The following is a 20,651-nucleotide window of genomic DNA, read 5'->3' as shown; positions in this document are numbered from 1 at the left end:
GCGTAAGGAGCATCAATTTAATTGTCCGAGTCAAAACTTTTAGTTGATTGAATCTTCATATTTCAATTTTTTCGGCTAGACAGGCGCTGATGCTATAAAGGGAACGATGGTCAGATGATTATTGATTATCAAAAACATGATAACGTAGCCTCGATCACAAACCAGTGGGTTTTTTTCGGAGGAGATTAGGAGTGACCATATTACTTACCAGAAGATTAGGCTACTTACCAGAAAAAGGGTTGAAATTGGACTGAGCTCACGAAATTATCATGAAAGAACTAGTAATTGATTAGAAAACGATTACTGGACATAGAATAATCTAAATAGGATTTTGAAGGACACAAAGCATAGACGAAGACAGCAATTGTAATAACTTTTTGCTTTTTGAAATCATAATTGGGCTAAAATTCATCCTTATTTGCCATGTACTTTATTTATCACAGCTCGAGCTTGTGGAGGATGAAGCACAGAACAACTACATCGATGACGCGGTGCCTTATGAAATAACACATTAATTGAACTCTGGCTATCATTACATTGCGTTTAAAGCATTGTTATTTATTCTGATGTTCATTGCACTGCCGGAGACTGCCGGAGACGGGAACAATGAAATCGATAAATTCCACCTCGACGCATAATCATTGAATAACGCAACATGATTAATCCTCGGGAAATTCTCGATTTCACCTTACCAGATATGCAAAAAACGGCTTCACGCTCTTGCTTATTGATCTAAGAATATTTATAAATTCTTATATATAATTGTCTTGATATTAGTAATTTTATTTTTCTGTACCTTGCCATTAGTCTACATTTAATGTTTATTCCCAATATTAGATCTAATACTATCCGCAGAACTAACACTTTATAATGCCTTTTTACGCAAAAGTTTCAATGATTTGCAATTCCACTCAACAATTTCAAGTGACTTTTTTATGCATGCCGAAGATTATGATACTAAGAACGAAGTGACCGATATCCTGAATTTCGTGACGCTATTTCATCATACACAATGATCCAGTAGCCGAAAAACTAAGGTAATAAACTAGAGATTTCTATTTCGAATACGTACAGAACTCAATGACAAAAAACTATTCAGTTTGAATAACTCGGGTTAAAAAGACGCACGCAAAATATCCCTCTCCTGAAATATTACTCATCACAATGCATTCAACGACGGATAAATCTGCAGTTCATTTGTACAACTGTTCTCATACAGACCGCAATGGCAGTGGGTTTCTTGCTGGATTTTCTCGGAGAGTATTTCTTACATCACAAAACGCCAAACTCAGAATTCGTTCCGATCTCCTGAATAATGCCGACACATCATTTCCTCTTGGTCATCATTTTGAATATTCTGCGTTCAATTCTAGGAATATTTTCTTGCTGATGGGAAAAGCATAGATTATATTCTCGATATATTCTGCGCTTGTTATGTGAAGAGAAGAGAAGCATGAATGACATTACTTTATAAGCGGTGAATTTATTACTAGCAATGCACATACAAGTGAGATTGAACACTCGCGTTAATAACTATCTCTTTCAGGGTAGGTTGGATAAAAATTTTAGACGAGAGATAAATGCATTGCGGTGCGTTTCAATTATTACACGAGACTGCACCGAAAAAGTTGTTGATGTGGAGTTGTTTCCATCAAATTTCTAAGCAATTCAGTTCGCTGACAACTGAAAAATGTGAAAGTAATTATGGATGACAGGATTAATAAAGTGACTCATCTCAAATTTGTAATTTTTTAGTTTCAAATTATTTCCTAAAGACAATTAACTAAATAAATGTCACAATAACTTTGAAATAATACACGCCAGTAAATTCAACGATAGTAATGCATACCCTTCGTTGAAAATAATTTTAATATTAAGCTCAGCGAACCACCAACACGTCGTTGGAGTTTTCGCTTGTTCATGGTTGAAGATCTGAGCAGCAAGCTGGTGGCGCTGACACTTCTCAAACTTCTGTCACCACATGTACATCTTCAAAGTTTATTGATACATTAACATGGCTCAGTAGCATTGCTTTAATAATTGCCTCATGGTGTCTGTTACATTTGAGGTAGATGCATTGAACAGTCATAAAATTTCAGAGAAAAACCATGTTCTGCATATTTTGACCTATATAAAGATTGGAGATATTTTCTGATGACACAATAAGCATAGAAACGGTATATACTGCAAAACGTGTTCCGCAGTCGGCCTCCCATGGTGTGGCAAGAGTAAAAGAACAATTTCGACGATATTTATATCCATGCTCACATAGGTGGTTTACAAAAATATATTGAAGTCGTGTTGTACTTTCTGGTGGTTCAGTAAACGTAGCACAGGGTAACGCTATCGTATAATTCTGTTTTTCTTCAAAGTTCAGATAGACTGATAGAGCTAAACTTTCAACTAATCATCCATAGTGGCAAACTAATCATATATAGTGGCAAGAGCACCTCGTGCCTCTCAGCTCCGCACACGTGCAGCTCTAACTAACTCCCCGCTCATCCCACCGTTGGTCGAGGATACTTTGTCAGCCAGCGAGAAATTTGCTAATGTTAATAAAGTGGTTAATCTAACTTTACAGAGGGAATCTGACAAAATGCATTGATTCACAAGCGATACAATATTAAAATGCATTAAATTCTACCTTACATCAATATCCTCCGAGAAACTCGGATACCTCCTGGTAAAGTATTTTTTACTATCTCTCCAAATAAATGAAACTGGAATCGATCTAATACTTAGCAGTCTCTTATAAAGAAAATCGAGAGATTCAAATACAGGGTGCGGCGCGGGAACTTACTTATTTGAATTGCGCACCACGTGGCGGCCATTAGTCCTAGGAAGGTGGCGCCATGCGCAATATGGTGCGCGGGCTATGAAGTTTTTCGTCCACTCAGTTCAGTTGCGACCATGCAGTGGTCGAGAGAGGAGCGCGCGTTCGCAGTCTCTGTACATGCTTGAGAAGGTGGAGCGAAACTTCCGATCTCGTCTGACAAAATGTATTGAACAGCATGGAGGTCACCTACAAGATGTAATATTCAAGAATTAAACTTGTAAGTAAACCCAACGAAACTTTAAATGTAGCTCTTTGTAAAAAAGAAAGAATTAAAACGCTATCTTTAATACTTTTTACTTTGTGATTTTTTTTAAAAGAGTAAGTTCCCACGCCGCACCCTGTACTTCCAAACGCAATTTGGAGCCCTCTTGTGAGCTATTGTAGGATATGGTGTTTGTCGGACATTAGAAGGGTTATAACAGATCAAATAGTCATCAGAACCATATGAGATTCCATGGGTCTTCGAATCACATTCTTCTCCCACGAGGGAAAATGAATCAATTTTAGCGTGTCGAGTGAACAGATTTCGCCCAAAAACATTTATCGAATTTGAATATTTGTAATAAAAAACCAATACATATTTTGAACATTTATAAAAATTCCCTAAAAAGCGACGTTCTGGAAGGAAGCGACATCAATTTGATTCTGAGCGCTTTAAACACGAAAATACGATACATGAGACTCGTTATATGATCAGGAAATCTAAAAATCGAAAATTTTTTCAAGCGCATAATTTAGGCTAACGATAATGTTTCGGCAAAGTTACAATCAAACTTTTATTTGTAAACTTGGAATGGATATGAATCGAGGATCCTTCAGCCCTGATTTGATTTTCTCGAGGACCGCGAGAAGTGCGGCACTGCAGCTAGGTAAGAGTTCGCGGATGTCTTTTAAACACACGGAGAGTGTTTGCCGTCAGCTTTCTATCAGTTGAAGTTGCCGGCGTATAATCATTGACCGTTCAAGAGCTGAAATCGGCTGTACGTATTTTCAATATAAAAGAGGGATTAGATTTTTGGACGAACAGCAAAATATCGCATTGTGCCTAATACTTGTCATGATCATCGTGTCAAACGAATTTAAAAATTAGCTCTTGTACAAATTTCTACAAATTATTACTTACAGAGTACTTTTCTCACGTATGAATAATATTTTTTAATTATAGATTTCTGTCCCGAAAAAAGTAAGTGACAAATTTAATACAGCGTATTTAAAAAAGAATTTTAATTCAAGTGAATATGCATCTTCAGTGTATCATTTTGAAGCGAAAATAAACGGCGACGCAATAAATAAATAAAATAAATCTGATTAAAGTTGCCATAACAACGTTTTTTGATAACGACAAAAACTAAATAGTGTCTAAAATTATTTCCAACAAAATAAATTCCAGTAATTTTTTTCTAACTTAAAAAATATAAATCGTTTCTGAAGTCCTTACGAATAAAAGGGATCCGTATTTACTGTTAAAAAAAGCGATCCGCGCAAGAAATAAATTTTTCATAATAAATTGAAAGTCTTCAATTTTCCAAAATTTTAATAATATTGATCGATGCGTGAAACCTGCAGTTCATAGATACACAGAAGTGCCCTGCCAAATTTACCTGCTAAGATCGGTATCATTCAGATAGGTGAAAATTTTCGATAATGTTAAAGTGCCATTAAGATCTCTGTACGGAACACGACTGGAAATAAATGGATACCGTCTTTAGCGAAGAAAAAATTGCATGCTAGAAGCATTTAATATGATCTCAGTTGGTAACAGACAGCATAATTGAAGTCAATTAGTATGGGAAAGGTTGCCATTGGGTAATGAAGGAACGAATTTAATAACGTACAAAATGATGAGAGAACGCGGGGGAATGCTAACACAGTTTTAAGGTTTTAAAATTTGATGATTTCCAAGTGAATGGAATGCTGTTAAAATGTACCAAGAAGCACACATACAAAAATATTCACAATAGTTTTTCACGCACTTATAAAATCTCAGTCTTCATCCTTCTGCGAAGATTGAAATCGATACAAATATCATTCGCCGGGCATTTAATCGCGATCACACTTTTCTTCGACTCATTACTATAGAACATTTATTGCGACAAATTTCCTCTGCAAATCCCAGCGTTTACCAGCTTCTGTATTGAGCTCGAGCCGGACATATTGGCTGCCATAGCAGCGCCCGTGCGATCAGAGAAATTGCCACGAGTGTATTATTCATTGGCCTCTTCATTGAGTCAACTTATCCTTGTGAAGCCGCGCAGTCCAAAACTCACCCCTTCAACTTAGATCAATTAACATCGAACCACGGAGCAAAGGAGCGAAAGTAAGCGGTCATTGACGGCCATTGACGTACAAACTGTTGGAATTAAATTAGAATTTTTTTAATGGAATCAGCTCTAAACTATTATGCTGAAAAACTATTCTAATCTATTTAATCTGCTTTACTGTGATGCTTCATTGTGAATAACATTTTCAGCATGGATGTGAATAACAAATTCAGTGAGCTTGTTGGAGCTTTGCGATATCTCAGTTTTCCGATAATAGATCATCTTTCCTGTATTTCTTTGCTTCCTATTGAGTAGAATGCTCGTTATTTAAAGACCAGCTTTACTATTTTTTCTTGTCTCAGCGTGACGTCAGTGCAAATAATCTCTGCAGGTTGAGTAAAGTTAAGCAACAATCGCAAGAATTTTTCTTGAACCAAACAAAAATGATTTATTTATTGTTTTGCTCCAAAAAACTCAACACCGCACATGACGGATGATCACTTGCAAAATATAAAGAATTACTTTCTAATGACATAAATTTAAGTGATTGCAATACTGATAAACTTCTGATATGATGTGGAATGTGCAAAAGGTCGTTTCGAGGAGAAAAAACATAATATTTTAATTTTTTTTTAAATTTTTAATTAAGTTATGAAAAATAACTCGCAAAAAAATTTGCAATCCATATTCAATAGAATATGACGATGTTTTTCACTCATGCTATTGGAAGTGAGATTTGTTTGCTTAGAGGGGAAAAATATTGTAGCCATGCTTTATATTGGCTGTTTTTTTCATAATGCGTCCTTCGCACGCACAAGGCGACGGATAACTGAACCATCATTCTGTTATTGGCTCGCTACCAATAACTCGAAGTCGATTCACGTTCAACTGTATGAAATGGTAGTATTCTACTGTATGCAATGGACGTACCGTATTCACGTTCAGCTGAATGCAATGGACGTACTGTATTCACGTTCTACTGTATGCAATGGACGTACTGTATTCACGTTCTACTGTATGCAATGGTAGCCTAAACTACTATTTTGTGGAGCGTGTAGTCATTTGGATTTGGAGGATTATATCCAGGGTAAACCCGGAAATTGCGATCCGAGAACGTCACTGAAAATGAATTTACTGTTATCCATACCAGCGAAGTTAGCTTTAGTCTGTATAACTGAAATTGAAACGTGCGAAATGCAACCATAATGATATCCCGGAGGCGAAATAACTTTGGATCTTCAGAGTAAACGACGAGGAAGGCTTATGTAATTTTTGACTGTATAAAGGTTTTAAGATTTTATCCAGAGTAGATCACTTTTGATCAAATGATGAAATGTATGCTGTGTTGACAGAAATCAACTTATATTTTATAATTTGTAAATGGTTTAGAAATTTATTACATTGCTCTGTCAAAAACTCTATTATTAGAATCGTGTGTAGTATTGCAATTATTGTGAAGGTTAACAATTTGAAATTCAAAATCATTTAATGTATTTAATTAAAGGAAATTCAGTCATTCTTCGCATGAAAACGTCACTTTATTTAAATCAAATACAGTAAGAATAAATGTTCCTTATATCAGTTAAATTAAACTTGTCACTAAAAATAACTAAAGAACTGTTCGAAATCATCGATAAAATACTAATCATAAATGTATAACAACTCTTTTAAACTAAGATCAATAATGTGTAACGCTTGATATGAAATTCAAAATGCCCATAAGATTTCAATATAAAATATTCATATGTGACCGTTGCCATCACTGCGCTGTGCTCGGCAGACCGTGAATGTTCGTCAATAGGCCTGCAATAGGCCTGCAAATTCCTTGCCGCCTCAATTGGTTTCGCGAACCATTTGCCGGAGCGTTATTTAACAAAGAGCTTCCAAGTGACCTCGATTTTTCTCCGCTCTTCCAAAATTTTTTGTTTCAATTATCGGCTGAATTGTTCCTTTTATTGCGCGAGGCCACAAAACCGGCCCTCTTTTGGCTTCGATGTATTGTCTGTGTTTCCATTGATGAAATAATTTGAAATTCCAAGCCAAAGAACGAGTGCTTTTCCACGATTGCATCTGTGATGCAAGAGATGCAATTAACCGCACACTTTGTTCCGGTAAAATTAGTTCCTGAATATTTCAACAAAATCTCTTGGCGATCTTCTTGAACTGAACATTCCCCAGATTATTTCTCCCCGAGAACTTTGTCATGATTGATCGATTGTAAGTTGTTTGCAAGTTAATATATTCATAGAATACCTTTTTAATTAATTGGGCCTCTCAATGTACACATGTCTTCGTGTAACGAATCATTCTCGTTTCAGTCTCAGCCTAGCAACGTTTACTGTATATAAGCAACAGCAACGCCATACTGTAGCAGCTACGGTCAATAATTGTAAGGTTATATCATTTCAGTGAGACGACCACAATGGCTGCTTTTTAAGTGGGTCCAAATAAAAGATGCTTCGTACCTGATCTTCGAAAATTTCAAGCAGCATAAGAAATTCACTAGAATTTTACTCACACTAAGAAATGGGTTTGGTAGTACTAACTAAAACGTTCATGAGCCAGATTTAGCCTGTTTTTCGCTAAAAAATACCTTGCTATTTACAAACTTTGTCTTGCCCAAAGGTGATACTCCTTGCCGTGGTTGACACAAGGCTTAATTTTATTACTTCACATCTTGATTGAAACTAAATGAATTTCTTTGATCAAAATTGAAATGCGCTATGAACTGAACTTATAAATTGTTAAATTAAATCAAATTATCAACGAGCTTGCTGTTTATAGGACAGAAAAGATTCTAACACGACACGACTAACAATGACGAAAACCGAAAGTTTAAATTTGTCAAGTTCAATATATTTTATGGTAAATAAAATGATGGACTAGTTAATGAAAAGCTCAACTTTTATATCTCCCAGAAAGCTAACCAAAAATTTGCTTATGAAAATGGAAGTACAAATGATATTTACGCGTCACAATAATTATTCCATCATGAGCCATGCATGGAGATGATTTTAACAACATTCGAATTTTGAAACGTGGATGGAAATCTGGACTAAAAGACAAGTGGCACTCCTTAAAAACTATTAACTCATTCGCCCGTGATTAAGTGGGAATATTTGTGACTGAAGTTGTGTGGCGGATGCGAACGGCATACTAGTATAATAAATACAATGCACTGGCAACAAAAATTTTATCTTTGCTGGCAAAACGATATTATTGGTCTCGCAATTCAGCATCGGATGCTCCTCGATCTTTTCTGGGCCGATGAAATACAACTTGCAGCCTTGCCGGCCTGCCAACTGCTGCCAAAAAAATTATCCATAAATTCTTATTCCTGTTATTCCTGCTCCTGTAAAAAAAACTCTAACTGACGTCCAATAAAACTATTATCGATACTGTATATATAAATCATCCTCATCAGTAGGGGTTCAGTGCATCATTTATTTTCCTGAAAAGTGAAATTCTAAACGAACGATATATTTATTATCAGTCCTGGTTTTTAGCGCATTTTCTCATTTATGGAAAAAATGCACTATTGTGCTCGCCATGGCCGTCTGTCTGTCTGTCCGTCCGTGACTTCACGTTTTCGTCGACGAGAAAATGCGCTCTCTGTCACTCACTGCTGTGAGTACTGAGCTATATTTTTTCGTCTTGATGAAGAGATAAAATAAATACTTTTCGCTATTATAAGAATCCAAACATTAAATGTAGTCTCGAAAGTTATCCCAGGATTTCTCCAATATAAAAATTATTCGTTGATACATTTGGCAGTATTTGCGGTCATGGGCTATCTGAGCATCACTCGTGATGACTGAAATTCATGCTATAATAATTATTTTCCCAAATAATTTCATATAATGTGCATGTGAACAAATATTACGCAATACGCAGCAATAATTAATTGAATTTCTCCCTGGTCCGAATTCTTTTCGCAGTTTGTGATTCATCTCTTCACTTCAATTTCAATTTAAACAAAAAATTGCCGACAAACTCACCACATGATGCGTCCAATCCATGTATTGTATGCATTCGTCAACTTACTCTTTAAAAGAATACGAACGCTGAGAAGATATTTTTCAAACCAGTTCTATTGCCGCGCAACTCAGCACCATACAAGCAAACCGAAGTTTGATGCAATAATTCTACTTATTTTCCCTAACTTGAGAATGGAAAGAAACAATCTATATGGAATGTGAGATTGTTCATCATGTCATTCATTCGGCGAACAAACGATCCAAATCAAATAAGTTTTGATTTGTATGTATCTCCATCGAAATAGCGCTATCCTAAATCTACAATTTTCATCATCCACTCCCTCCTCGGACAAAGAATGCAATTGCAGGTTTACCATAAGTTTACCTTAGAGTGGCTCAAGTCTTCGTTTCGAAACGAAATTCACCTTCATAAATAATCTCATTGCGTTCACATAATGCAAGCCAGGCTTACGGCAATACAATCATGCAAATTGAGATCAGAACGAAAACGTAATTTTGCCTAATTCATTCTCATTTCAATCTTAGTTTCATTGAATATTTGGGCGCAAGATGATGTCTTTCGATCCATCTAACGCTCATCCGAGCGGCAACCATGTTTTCACAGCTTCATGCCAGAAAATAAAATCCTCGGAAAATATGAGAAATTTAATCACGCTCGATGTTTTCCCTCGAGTCGGACGGATCTCGGCGGGCGGGGCGCTGAGCAATCTGCAGTTCTCTTCAAACTGCGCTGTACTCAATTGCTGGTCTAAGCGAAATACGAGTATTGATGCTGATTTGCTGCTCGATTCTTACAGAAGAGATCGGCACAAAGTACTTTGCACCAATTGTTAGAAGCCTCTAGGTAAATTCTCAGTGTGGAAGAAAGCCAAGCCTTAAAGTCGCATTTTTTATCGTATTTTCTTCTGTTTGAAGGGTCTTTCTTTAGCTCCTTGCGTTCAAAATTAATGCGTAAAACTCTGCGAAGTCGACATGCTACCTTGACTATTTCTACTTCGCGGAGAAGTTTTCGGTTACACGCGCATTGCATAGGTGGGAGGAAGTGACTCATGCATGGCATACTACTGGCGACATTATTCCTGGAAAATTTTCTTGTCTTGTTGCACGGCAGGCGATGAAGCGCTCAATGGATCTTAAATTGGTGCTTGATTGCAACGCCCAAGTAACCAAAGGAACGAATTCCACTGAGCTACTTCAAATACTATCAATTTGAAGAATTTTCGTAAAAGAACATATTTCATTTTTACATACAAGGTTCCCGCTTCTTCCACCTTTCACGTTAATTTGAGAACACCACCTGCGTAAAATTTATGAAGTATCGCACCCAATTAATTGGCAGCCGAGCCGATTTCAGAGAAAACTGACAGCGCTCAGAAAGCTACGGCACCGAACACTTGAACTTCAAGTCGATACCCTGAAAACTGGCAAGTATTATCATCCATGCAATCAATCTTAGAAATTTAGATTGATAGGAGAGCGCTCTAACCAGATTAAGCGAGACCTGACTTTTATTTAGCGAACAGGGGACTGGCATCACTATGTTTTTGGGGGAGTAAGTTCTCACAAACCGCTAACAACGCCTCTATAACACAGTACAATAACAAACACAGGAAGTACTGTAGGTTTATAGCATGAACTATAGTTATTATCAACGACATAATTCATTATAATTTAATTATTATGTTTAATAATTATCATTAAATTTGATCAATGGACATAAAATATTTGGGAGGCCTCGAAGATATATCCTAAATATAAATACATTAATTATGTTTTAGGTAGCTTAGTTGTTGCCCTAAAACAAAATATTGTTTTGCCATAAGAAGCATAGATTTCACTTCAAGGAACCAAATCTCGTCCTAAACCCGAAGACGTAATGTATTATTGAAGCCCGTTTATCATGCTTAAAAAATCGTAAGAAAAACTGGAACATGGGGAAAAATTGGGTATAGACGTTAACGTTCAATATCTGGGGCATTAAATATTTAATCGAGCCCACGAACCGATGAACAAGCAGCACCCTCTCGATCCCTTCTTCCGAAAAGAACGTTTTAGCAAGGCCGCGCTCACACAATCTAAAGCAACTTTCTTTAAATTAAATAATACAAACGTGAACATTGAATTTTATGGAAATTTTATCTTCATGGAAAGAAACCACCTGAATAATATTGGAGTCGTCATTAATATGCTACCGTCAACAGTCTTGAAATTTCAAAAGAAATCAATATGGTCATTCGTAATTTTTTCATAACGTCCTCCTATAACGCAAAAAAAGATATACGAGTTGAGCATTGACACCCCTTTGCTAGATTAGATTGTCTCCACTCCAAATGCCCGATGATTAACTGTCAAGAGCTTCTTTTACGGTGACAAATTGGCCATCTTGGATCCTAATTTTAGCGGCAATGATAGGGCACGTCATGCAATTTGTCATCTCGCCGGCTCCCCCCGACAGAACATTCCCTCGCCAAAATCGAGACGTGACCCCTTCGTGACCTTTTCGATTTCAACGGAAGATCCGGCTCATCTAGGGATCCACTTTGCGGGACAACCATTTTCACCGAGTCAGGGAGTAGAGCGGTGCATAACCACGAGATGTATTTCGAATCATAATTTGGGGTGCGAAGAGACACCTATGACACCTGAAAAAAGTTGGAGTGCCACCGTGGGCCACAAATATAACTCTTAAATAAGCTCTGGAGTCATCGCCCAGTCTGAGCTAGCAAGCAATAACTTTACTCAGCCGCAGAGTTAGCAGCCGAAGACTGCACTGGAACACCGTAATCGAGATCAGTGATACACGGCCTATAGTTAATAGCGCCGTACATCTTCAGCCAATACTTGAGCATGCTCGCTCGCTCATAAGCAAGCAGTTAATCATCCGGCCTCATCTACTCTTGATTAACCTCTTCTGGCCTTACCCATTCACGTTGCCTTGACCCACAATCTTCAGTTTTAATGCCGCTCTCTGTTCTTTTCCTCTTGAAATTGCAAATAGAAAGATCAATCTCCAAATGGATTTAAAGTAAATATAAATGTCATCTAATTTATGTTTTCATGTCTGCCTGAGAATTTTTTTTATCACTCATTGATTGTACGTACATTCTATGATTGCGAAACTAAAGATGCAGTTTGACTATAAAACGATTTCATTTAGAAAAATAAGGTTAATTTTTTTTTGCTATCTTCATGTTTTCTAACTCCCTCTATTTTTATTTCGAGTTACTCTAGTACGCATCTAAGACTAGGAATACGTAAAGAATTTTTAAATTTTCAACAAGAACTTTGCAAATTAATTTTTCTGAATTCAAGGAATGCTAAAAATGTTTTAAATTTTTTTGTATGCAGCAATCAGCGAAAATTAAAAGTAGAATTTCAAATTTCACCTATCTCATGCTGGTCAGTTGCTAACTAATTCACACCCCTCACAATTGAGGGTTACCGTTAAGACAATTGTGCCATTCACGTGTGTCATTCTAACCTTATAACATAGTCGCTTCTGTATTGAGGTGTGCAGTCAGGAAGCATGGAGCGAGTGCTCTCCGTACGCATATTAAGCAAATTTCTCATCACTTTGAGATACTGGTTCAGGCACGAAGAGTTTAAGGCTGAACAGCACTTACAATACATGATGATATGCAAGTACAACCGATAATATTGGCCTTTCGTCACATGACCATATTGTGATCAGAACAAAAAATGAATTGCTTTTATGCGTTTATGGAGTAGACATTTCTGTATTCCGCATCAACTAAGAGACAAATCGAATCTATATAGTATGTTGCAGAACATTCTCATACAATGGAACCTTCAAGAAAAAAGCTTTTTGAACTTCATATCTAAATAACTAGAACAATGTTTTTTGACCACTTTCATTTCTTTGATATTCATCCATGGCACAATCCGAGTTCAGTTCAATAAGGTTTTAACTTGAACTGGAGGTTTTGGATAGCAATTCAATTTACTTTCATTGATATATGTATATAAACAAAAATGCAACATTTGAGGATTATCATGGAATGTCCATTATATTCCCGAGAACCGCCTTGTTTCTTTTCCCGAAGAGTTTTTTTCATTTTCTTTTTCCAAGCACAGTTGAATTCATCATTGGGATTTATTTGAAAGAATCTAAGCTTCAGTAAGCACTTCAAATAGTTTAAGATTTTAATATTGCAAGTTTGTAATGACTAGACCATAATTCGTTCATCATCAAAGCCAAGAGAGAACAAATTTCATCCGAACTTCCCATAAGCATTATTATTGAGAACAAAATTAGGGTGATTTAACGAACTTGTTGGGCGGACGCTTGAGCATATATTCCTTAATTTCAGCTGCATAAATCGACAAGGTACTTGATATCAAATATCGTTTGCGAAACATAGTTAGTAAGTCGACGAACTTTTTAAATGTGGCGAGCTGCGAGGCATCACATGCTCAAGGGTTAAACAAGTGTTGCTCCTGAAGAAGTTAGCTGGAGTTTGAACGGCGGGAAGCTCTTTGATCGAAAGCCATCGGTTTTTGGGAATTTGCTGAAGGGCTTCCTGATTAGATGAAGAAAATTTTTCTAATTGCACTCGCGAAGTTCTCGTGTTCAAGGCTGGCTCATAGCAGGTATCGACGCGACGAGTCGACATTATACGGGTATTTCCTAACATATTCATACGGGACGAACTGGTGTTTACTATAGAAGTTGTCGAGATAATCTTTTTACTGGGTACGGCAGATGTTCATTTCAGTATTCCAACGGCAGGAAACTCATTAGTTAAAGTGATAAAATCAGCCAATGTTAATTTGAAAATTTCACCACGCTATGTACTTCCACGTGTTTGTGTACGGTGAAATCCCATGTGCAAGAGTTACACTGAACGGTTACCTAACTTCACAGTTATTCAAAGACGTGCGCACTCGCGAATAAATAGTCAGGCAGGGGCTAGAAACTGGTCCGTGACATTGGCTCTCTCGACATTTGATTGCAAACACCCAAGTCTTCTGTGCCCGCTATCAAACGTCAAACCAATCTTAATTACGGTAGCTTCTCGTACAACCATTACCAAACGATTACTCTTATAACTAGAACAGCGTATAGGCAGCCGATATCTGAATACTTAGTCTAGTCGAATTCACAGAAACTAAGTTCAAATACCACAATGCAATTGAAAAGTACATTCCATTTACTACGAACAAACAATTTAAAGATACAATTCACTTGTATAATGATTGAAGGAGAGCTTTTGAATAAATAAAATGTACTCAAACATGAAATGAGTAAACAGTGTTTAATTTTGACAGTGAGCACAATAGCTGCTTTATCGTCCTGGTAAAACGGGTTAACATTCTTTATTATGTTACTAGTAGTAGGGGTTTAATATAGGCATTAAATTAATCTTTTCTTCTTAGAATTTCTTACGTATGGAGGAGACTTTTTCAAAACGTAGGTACTTTCTTAGTACTTTAAAATTATTTACTTTACTGAGAGCTCTTTTAAGGAGTTTTTGGCTCGAGCTAAACTAGCGATTTATGTTTGGTCTTGGCTGGTTTGCAACATTCATTTACTACAACCGTCAGTGAGATAACGAGATTTGCATCAAAGTAAATTAAAGCCGTTGAGAAATAAATCGATATACTAACAATACCGTTCGTATCGAGTTCCCCAAATTATGATACACCCGTATAACAATTAATTGATAAGCTGATAATACCTGCTGATGTGATGTCAAATTTAAGATAAGCCCATTTAACCATTGGCTGACTATACCTACGTTGGTTTGGAGTACACCAAACTAAGATCAGGTCATTTAAAGATAGGTCGATAAGCAGATGATATCATTTTTTTGTAGTTCAGCAAATCAATGTAAGCCCTTGTGGCATGAGGCAGATAAGAGGAATATACCGTTTGTATGGAGCTTACTCAAATTAGAATAAGCCCTTCTAAAATTAGCTCGATATGTGATAAAAATTGCAGAATACAAATTTAACCTGTTCGGCTCTGTAATATCTGTTAACGTATTCTCCAGATATTTGATATTTTCTTATGAGAATAATTGCAATCCTTATCTGGAATCATCTATTAACTGCGAATTTATTTCTCACATTCAGCATCAGTGGAAATGCAATCGCAGAAAAAAATATTCATTCAAATTTATAATAAAGAAACCAAAGCCAAGATTACTTTATTCTGAGTCAGTGATATGTCATCTCTAGCTTCAATCCTTATGAAACTTATTTGGGGAGTAAAAAACAAGATCGTTAAATAGAAACAGTTATTCGATATTGCAAAACGAGTTCGTTCAAAGCCATTTGTGAATGCAATGCGAAGTAAAAAAAGTTTTAAAAGATGGTCAATTTCAATAAATGCAAATGAAACTAAGCTGCCTCATGTTTGATTTGATAATTTTTTGCAGCTAGTTCACACATGGAGGCATCGCATGAATTGAGGGGCTATACTTGAACCCCTGCGACAAGCATCGCCGTAAAAAGCATGGGAAGTTACGAGCACCGAAGTGACAAGTTGGCGTCGTCTTTACGGCGGTAGGCAACAATATTGCAGTGCCGTAGTTGTCCGTCCGAAACCTTCTCGAGTGGCAGCAAGAAAAAGTCTTTTGACCTGTTTTTTCCTTTGTGAAGTTGTGTTATCTGCTGGTCGTGTGGGAGGTGATGTGTTTTTCCTTAGATAAGAACTTGGGTGCACATGCTATTGAATTGAGCCATCCTACTTAGAAGTGGACTTTTCCTGGCTTCGACTTCTTGCATCAGATGTAAACAATTGTGTTAACAAACATTCAGTGACTGAACCTTAGTGGAGGAGTGTTTATTATTATCTGATTTTTTATCACTTTTCAGTTAGGGTAACAGACAACGGGAAGAAAATTTAAAGATTCATCACTTCTGTTCAAGGTTAACCAAAGAATTTCTCTGCATAAAAATATTCATAAAAGTTGCTTGCATACGAAAAAATTACAACTGATCGCCTATTTTTATCGCACAATATGCAAGGTTGCAAAATAAAATAAAAAATCGCCTAAAAATAATAAATGAAGGGAGTTGCAATTTTCAACAAGTAAAAGCGGACCTAATAGCTAAACTTAAACTTCGTTAGTGTGGCAATACGATAAAATTTGAAAACCGAACTCTAATGTGATATTTTTTCGGACAAAACTTCATGAAGTCGTACAATTGCGAAATGAATTTAATCACAAATATTGAACTTTTTTAATGAGATTTATTATTCCATGAATGCGCCGAATCCACATTTATATTCGTATATTATTGTGTTTTCACAATAATGCCTGTGATCGAACCGCTTTGCGGTTACTTTAAAATCCCCAGGTAACAAGTACCCAGAGGTCCAAATACCCAGAGGTCGTTTCTGGGCACCAAGCCAAGGCCATGCTGATGCACCACCTATTGACTGTGGCCAACCGCAGCCCACTAGTGATACCGAGAAATGAACCGAGCTTCGAGGCTGGGCTCCTCTCATCTCTGTGCTGCGCATATTGTGTCGCTAACTACTGCACTACAATCACGCCGAGAGTTGCCAGCCTCAATGAAAAATACAAAAATTGCCTTTCTTCATTCAAATCATTAGTTATTTCATCATAAATTCGCATACGTATTAATACAACGGATTATTATTTTTGTATGTGTTGCATTATCATTCCAGCTACGCGTGATTCTTTAGCAACTTGAGCAAATTCTTCTAAAAAACATTTCAGCTGTAGTTATTCCACTTAAGTACGTCTTCACCTCTTTTTACATCCTAAACTTAATCTTAGTAATTACTTTTAGTTAGCGTGAATGTTGAGGGTGTCAAATAGTATTCGCATTGCCAAGCATTATGAAGTTTTCTTTCAAAATTTTGTGTGCAGCAAGTTTCCGAGACACTCTGAAGCGAGGCGCTTTTACTTAAACAATTGTCCGCACTACAACGACGTGCAAAAGTGTCTAATCTGGCTTGCCACATAAGCAGTCGGCACAGGCGCGTAAAACGCCACGCAGCCAGCAGAAGCGCGTAGTTCGGCGGCTGGGCGTCTCAAAAGCAGTCGGCACAGGCGCGTAAAACGCCACGCAGCCAGCAGAAGCGCGTACTTCGGCGGCTGGGCGTCTCAAAAGCAGTCGGCACAGGCGCGTAAAACGCTACGCAGCCAGCAGAAGCGCGTAGTTCGGCGGCTGGGCGTGCGTCGTTCTGAGCGCGTGCTTGGAAAGGGCCTCACGGGACTTACTATGAATAATAAAGAAGCGCGTTATGAACAATCGTACAGAAAGCATAATAACAATTCTTTTCACTAAAAGACGAATGATGTCACAATTACAGTGTTCAATATATAGTTCGTAAAAGACACAAAGTTAAAATTACAAGCTTTATACATAATCATCAATTCAATTGAAGAATTCAACAATATTAATAAATAATTTATCTGTTAGATGTTTTCAGGATTGTTTTATTTCAAGTGAAATTATAAATTAAAAATTATTAGACAGTGCATGCCATCGGTTAATGTATAAAGTTAACTATTAAATGAAATTCCTACAATGTTCATCACAGCGCAGCCCACTAGTTGACATGTTCATGATGTTCAATAAGTAAAACACAAAATGAGGGCACCGCAATCAACAAATAAATACTGCTAATTAATGATATCACATTTTAAATGATAAATTAAATAAAAAACTTAAGGGATAAGATGAGAGAAATAACTTCTTCATCGTCAAGTTTAGAATGCCATGCGAAAAAAATTCAGACAAACTAATTTAAAGATTTCAACTCTTCGCAATTGAATTTCTTAGCTTTTCTATCATTGTTGTGAATTCCTGCTTCTGGAATACATGAATATTCATCCGTTTAAACAAGTCTACGGATTGCAGCGACGTTCTCGTTGCATGTACAATTGTTTCGTGTTTCCAGCCAAGCGCTGCCGGACTAGAGCACCGAACCGAGAACGTCCAACATATATACGAGTCTGTCCGCTAGTTTGTCGTGCGTTGTAAGTCAAACATTTTCAACGAGATGTTCCAACGAAGCGTCCTTTATTGTCTCTCAGTTGTAATTTTTACCGTTGATGCAGCCAGTTTTATGCAGATTTTACTCGTTATAACGCTTGACCTACTGTCTCTGAAATGCTCATTTAGCTGCAGCTCCTGCTGGCATAAATCAGACTCTTTTGCTTCCCGCTGTAATTGTTGTCGCTCTCTTGTGAATCTATGGAATGTATCTTTGTTGTACTCTTGTAATGCTCAGAACTTCATTCTTAGCCATTTCTTTGCAATTTAATACAGGAAATTTTTCTCGTGTCAACCCTAATGAGGCAGGCAGAATTTTTCAAGGAATTTTCTATCGCGATTATTTATTTTTGTTTAGTTTCGTATAGCTGGCAATTTCCATGGCAATATCCATGGCAATATCCATTCATGTTTATTTAAATTAATGTATTCTTGATTAGGACTTTAAGGGCATGTGCGAAGTTTATTACCAGGAATGGCGTGAGGAAAAAGCGAGTTGGTTCATCCTTGCGGTCAGTTAGCTTAGAAATTCAGTATTGCTTACTAAGTAATTAGAAACCGCTACGACTGAAAAATGCTCTTCAACTCGTGTCAAGAAATTGCTTTACTTGGTGAGTCTTGCAGCGACATAATTGTTGTGTTTAATATTGCTTGCGTAACTGGAACAGAAAAAGGATGGCAAGTGAGTTATAACTCGCTAAGATGCAAGTTATACGATGGTAGCTAACTCACTATCTCAACATTAGGAACTTGGAACCGAAATATTCAAAATATTTGTTGCATATACATGTATTATTTTGTTCGACACATGTGCCAAATATCTTAGCGATAAGTATTTTTAATTTATATATAATCAAATGTTATTTGGAATAGCTGGTTATACGGATAAACTGACAACTTAAATAATTATTTGGCGAATTAAAATTTTCAGAATATACCAAATAAGAAGCAGCAGAGGTGATTGTTTGTCGTTGTGGCCGACAGTTGAGCAACCAACTAATAAAAATGTTATTTTTACCCTCAACCTAAGTCCCATTGTCATGCATGGCGTTGCAAATGAGCAGTTATTCGCTAAAAGCCACCATTCGGCGAGTGACCAAGTTTCAACCGAGGTAGTTGTTGCTGCTGCATGGAAGCTAACAGTTATTTCCTGCTCCAGAGCGACCAATGTTTCCTAAGTGGCACTGGGCGCAGGGCAGGTCTGCATGCAATCGATGGCCCGCATCCGCGAGTTGCGTGCTCGCCGGGCAGGAAACTTGGCCGATGGCAGCCAAATGTCGTCTGGTGTTGACTCAGGCATTGATGGGCCACTCAGCTTTTGGATACTGAAGCCTCACAGCCAGAGCTGGGCAGCGCTACTTTGAAATGTAGCGGCAGCTACCCCTACCGCTACATGCTCTAAATGTAGCGGGCGCTACCGCTATCGCTTGAATTGCTTAAATGTAGCGCCGCTACCGCTACCGCTAGTGAAAATGTAGCTGCCGCTACATGTAGCGCGCTACTGCCCACCTCTGCCCACAGCGCATAGAGTTCTGTCGTATTGGCGAGCCCTCTGTACCCATGTCGTCTTGAAATAATATATAGAGATGCATTGTATTGAGGAACTGATGAATTGCAAACACAGAGAAGTAGAGTACGTTAAGTTAAAATTAAACAATTATTTTCTAGATTCGTATATAGGTTATTGAATCCCGTTAGTGTTTTATGTACGAGAGCTGATCAGATCAAGAGGACCTAATCTAATTGCCGACGTGATATGTTGGTGGAGGCTGTCAGATAGGCTCCAATTTGAAGCGATTAAACCAATCGATTTAATGTAATAAGTTTGCTGGGTTACGACGCATGTGGTGAATGCAATCATATGGATACTCAGTGATAAACGAGAAGTTATTCAGCATCCCGCTGCTCCATTTATAAAATACATAATTACTCGATAAGATTTATTAATATAATTCGTAATCAGGTGATTAAACATTAATGTGGTTGCTTCCTCAGATCCTCTATAATGGTAGATGCTGTATTCGTTGCCTGTCGGTGCATATATGCAACGATCAAGCAACTTTCCAAGGGGGTAAATTTATTGCACTCTGGCGTGTTCCTTCTTGTAATAAAACAGGCGCAAAATAAAAGGATTTTTTCACACGAAGCATTAAAAAAGTAATTATTCAATTCGATTATATTGCATTTGCTTTTAGAAACGACAGGTGGATATTCGTAATTATAATTCCAGCTCGTGGCTCACCGTCATTACAGTTCCACAGCAACGTACCACGGCCATCCAATTTGCGTATAATTTAAAAGTTTAATTTAGTCGCATCGTCGATGTTCGAGTAAAACTACGGGTTCTTAACAAATTTAGTGAGATTCTCCAGCCTTAAAAGTCTTCCAAGAATGTTCCTTAATCTAGCAAGTTGAGATTATTTCTCACGTCTACAATTAACAACTTCTCGGACGATTCATTGCTTGGAAAATGTTAGCTTCCCCAAGATTCTCGATGATTTTTTAAAAGGCGTGTGCTCGACATAGATAAGGAGTGAAACGTGTGGTCGTAAGTGTAGT

General features: G+C 37.2%; 1 protein-coding gene across 1 annotated transcript in view; it reads right to left on the bottom strand.

Moving 5' to 3' along the window:
• The window catches only part of LOC108676229, a 114,294-nt gene that overhangs the window by 33,395 nt on the left and 60,248 nt on the right, over window positions 1-20,651 (bottom strand). The window lies entirely within an intron of this gene.

This window comes from Hyalella azteca, unplaced genomic scaffold (assembly GCF_000764305.2).
Source record: "Hyalella azteca isolate HAZT.00-mixed unplaced genomic scaffold, Hazt_2.0.2 contig4737, whole genome shotgun sequence".
NCBI classification, from domain to species: Eukaryota; Metazoa; Arthropoda; class Malacostraca; order Amphipoda; family Hyalellidae; genus Hyalella; species Hyalella azteca.
The sequence above is the reverse complement of the archived record's forward strand: the minus strand, read 5'-3'. Positions and strand labels throughout refer to the sequence as shown.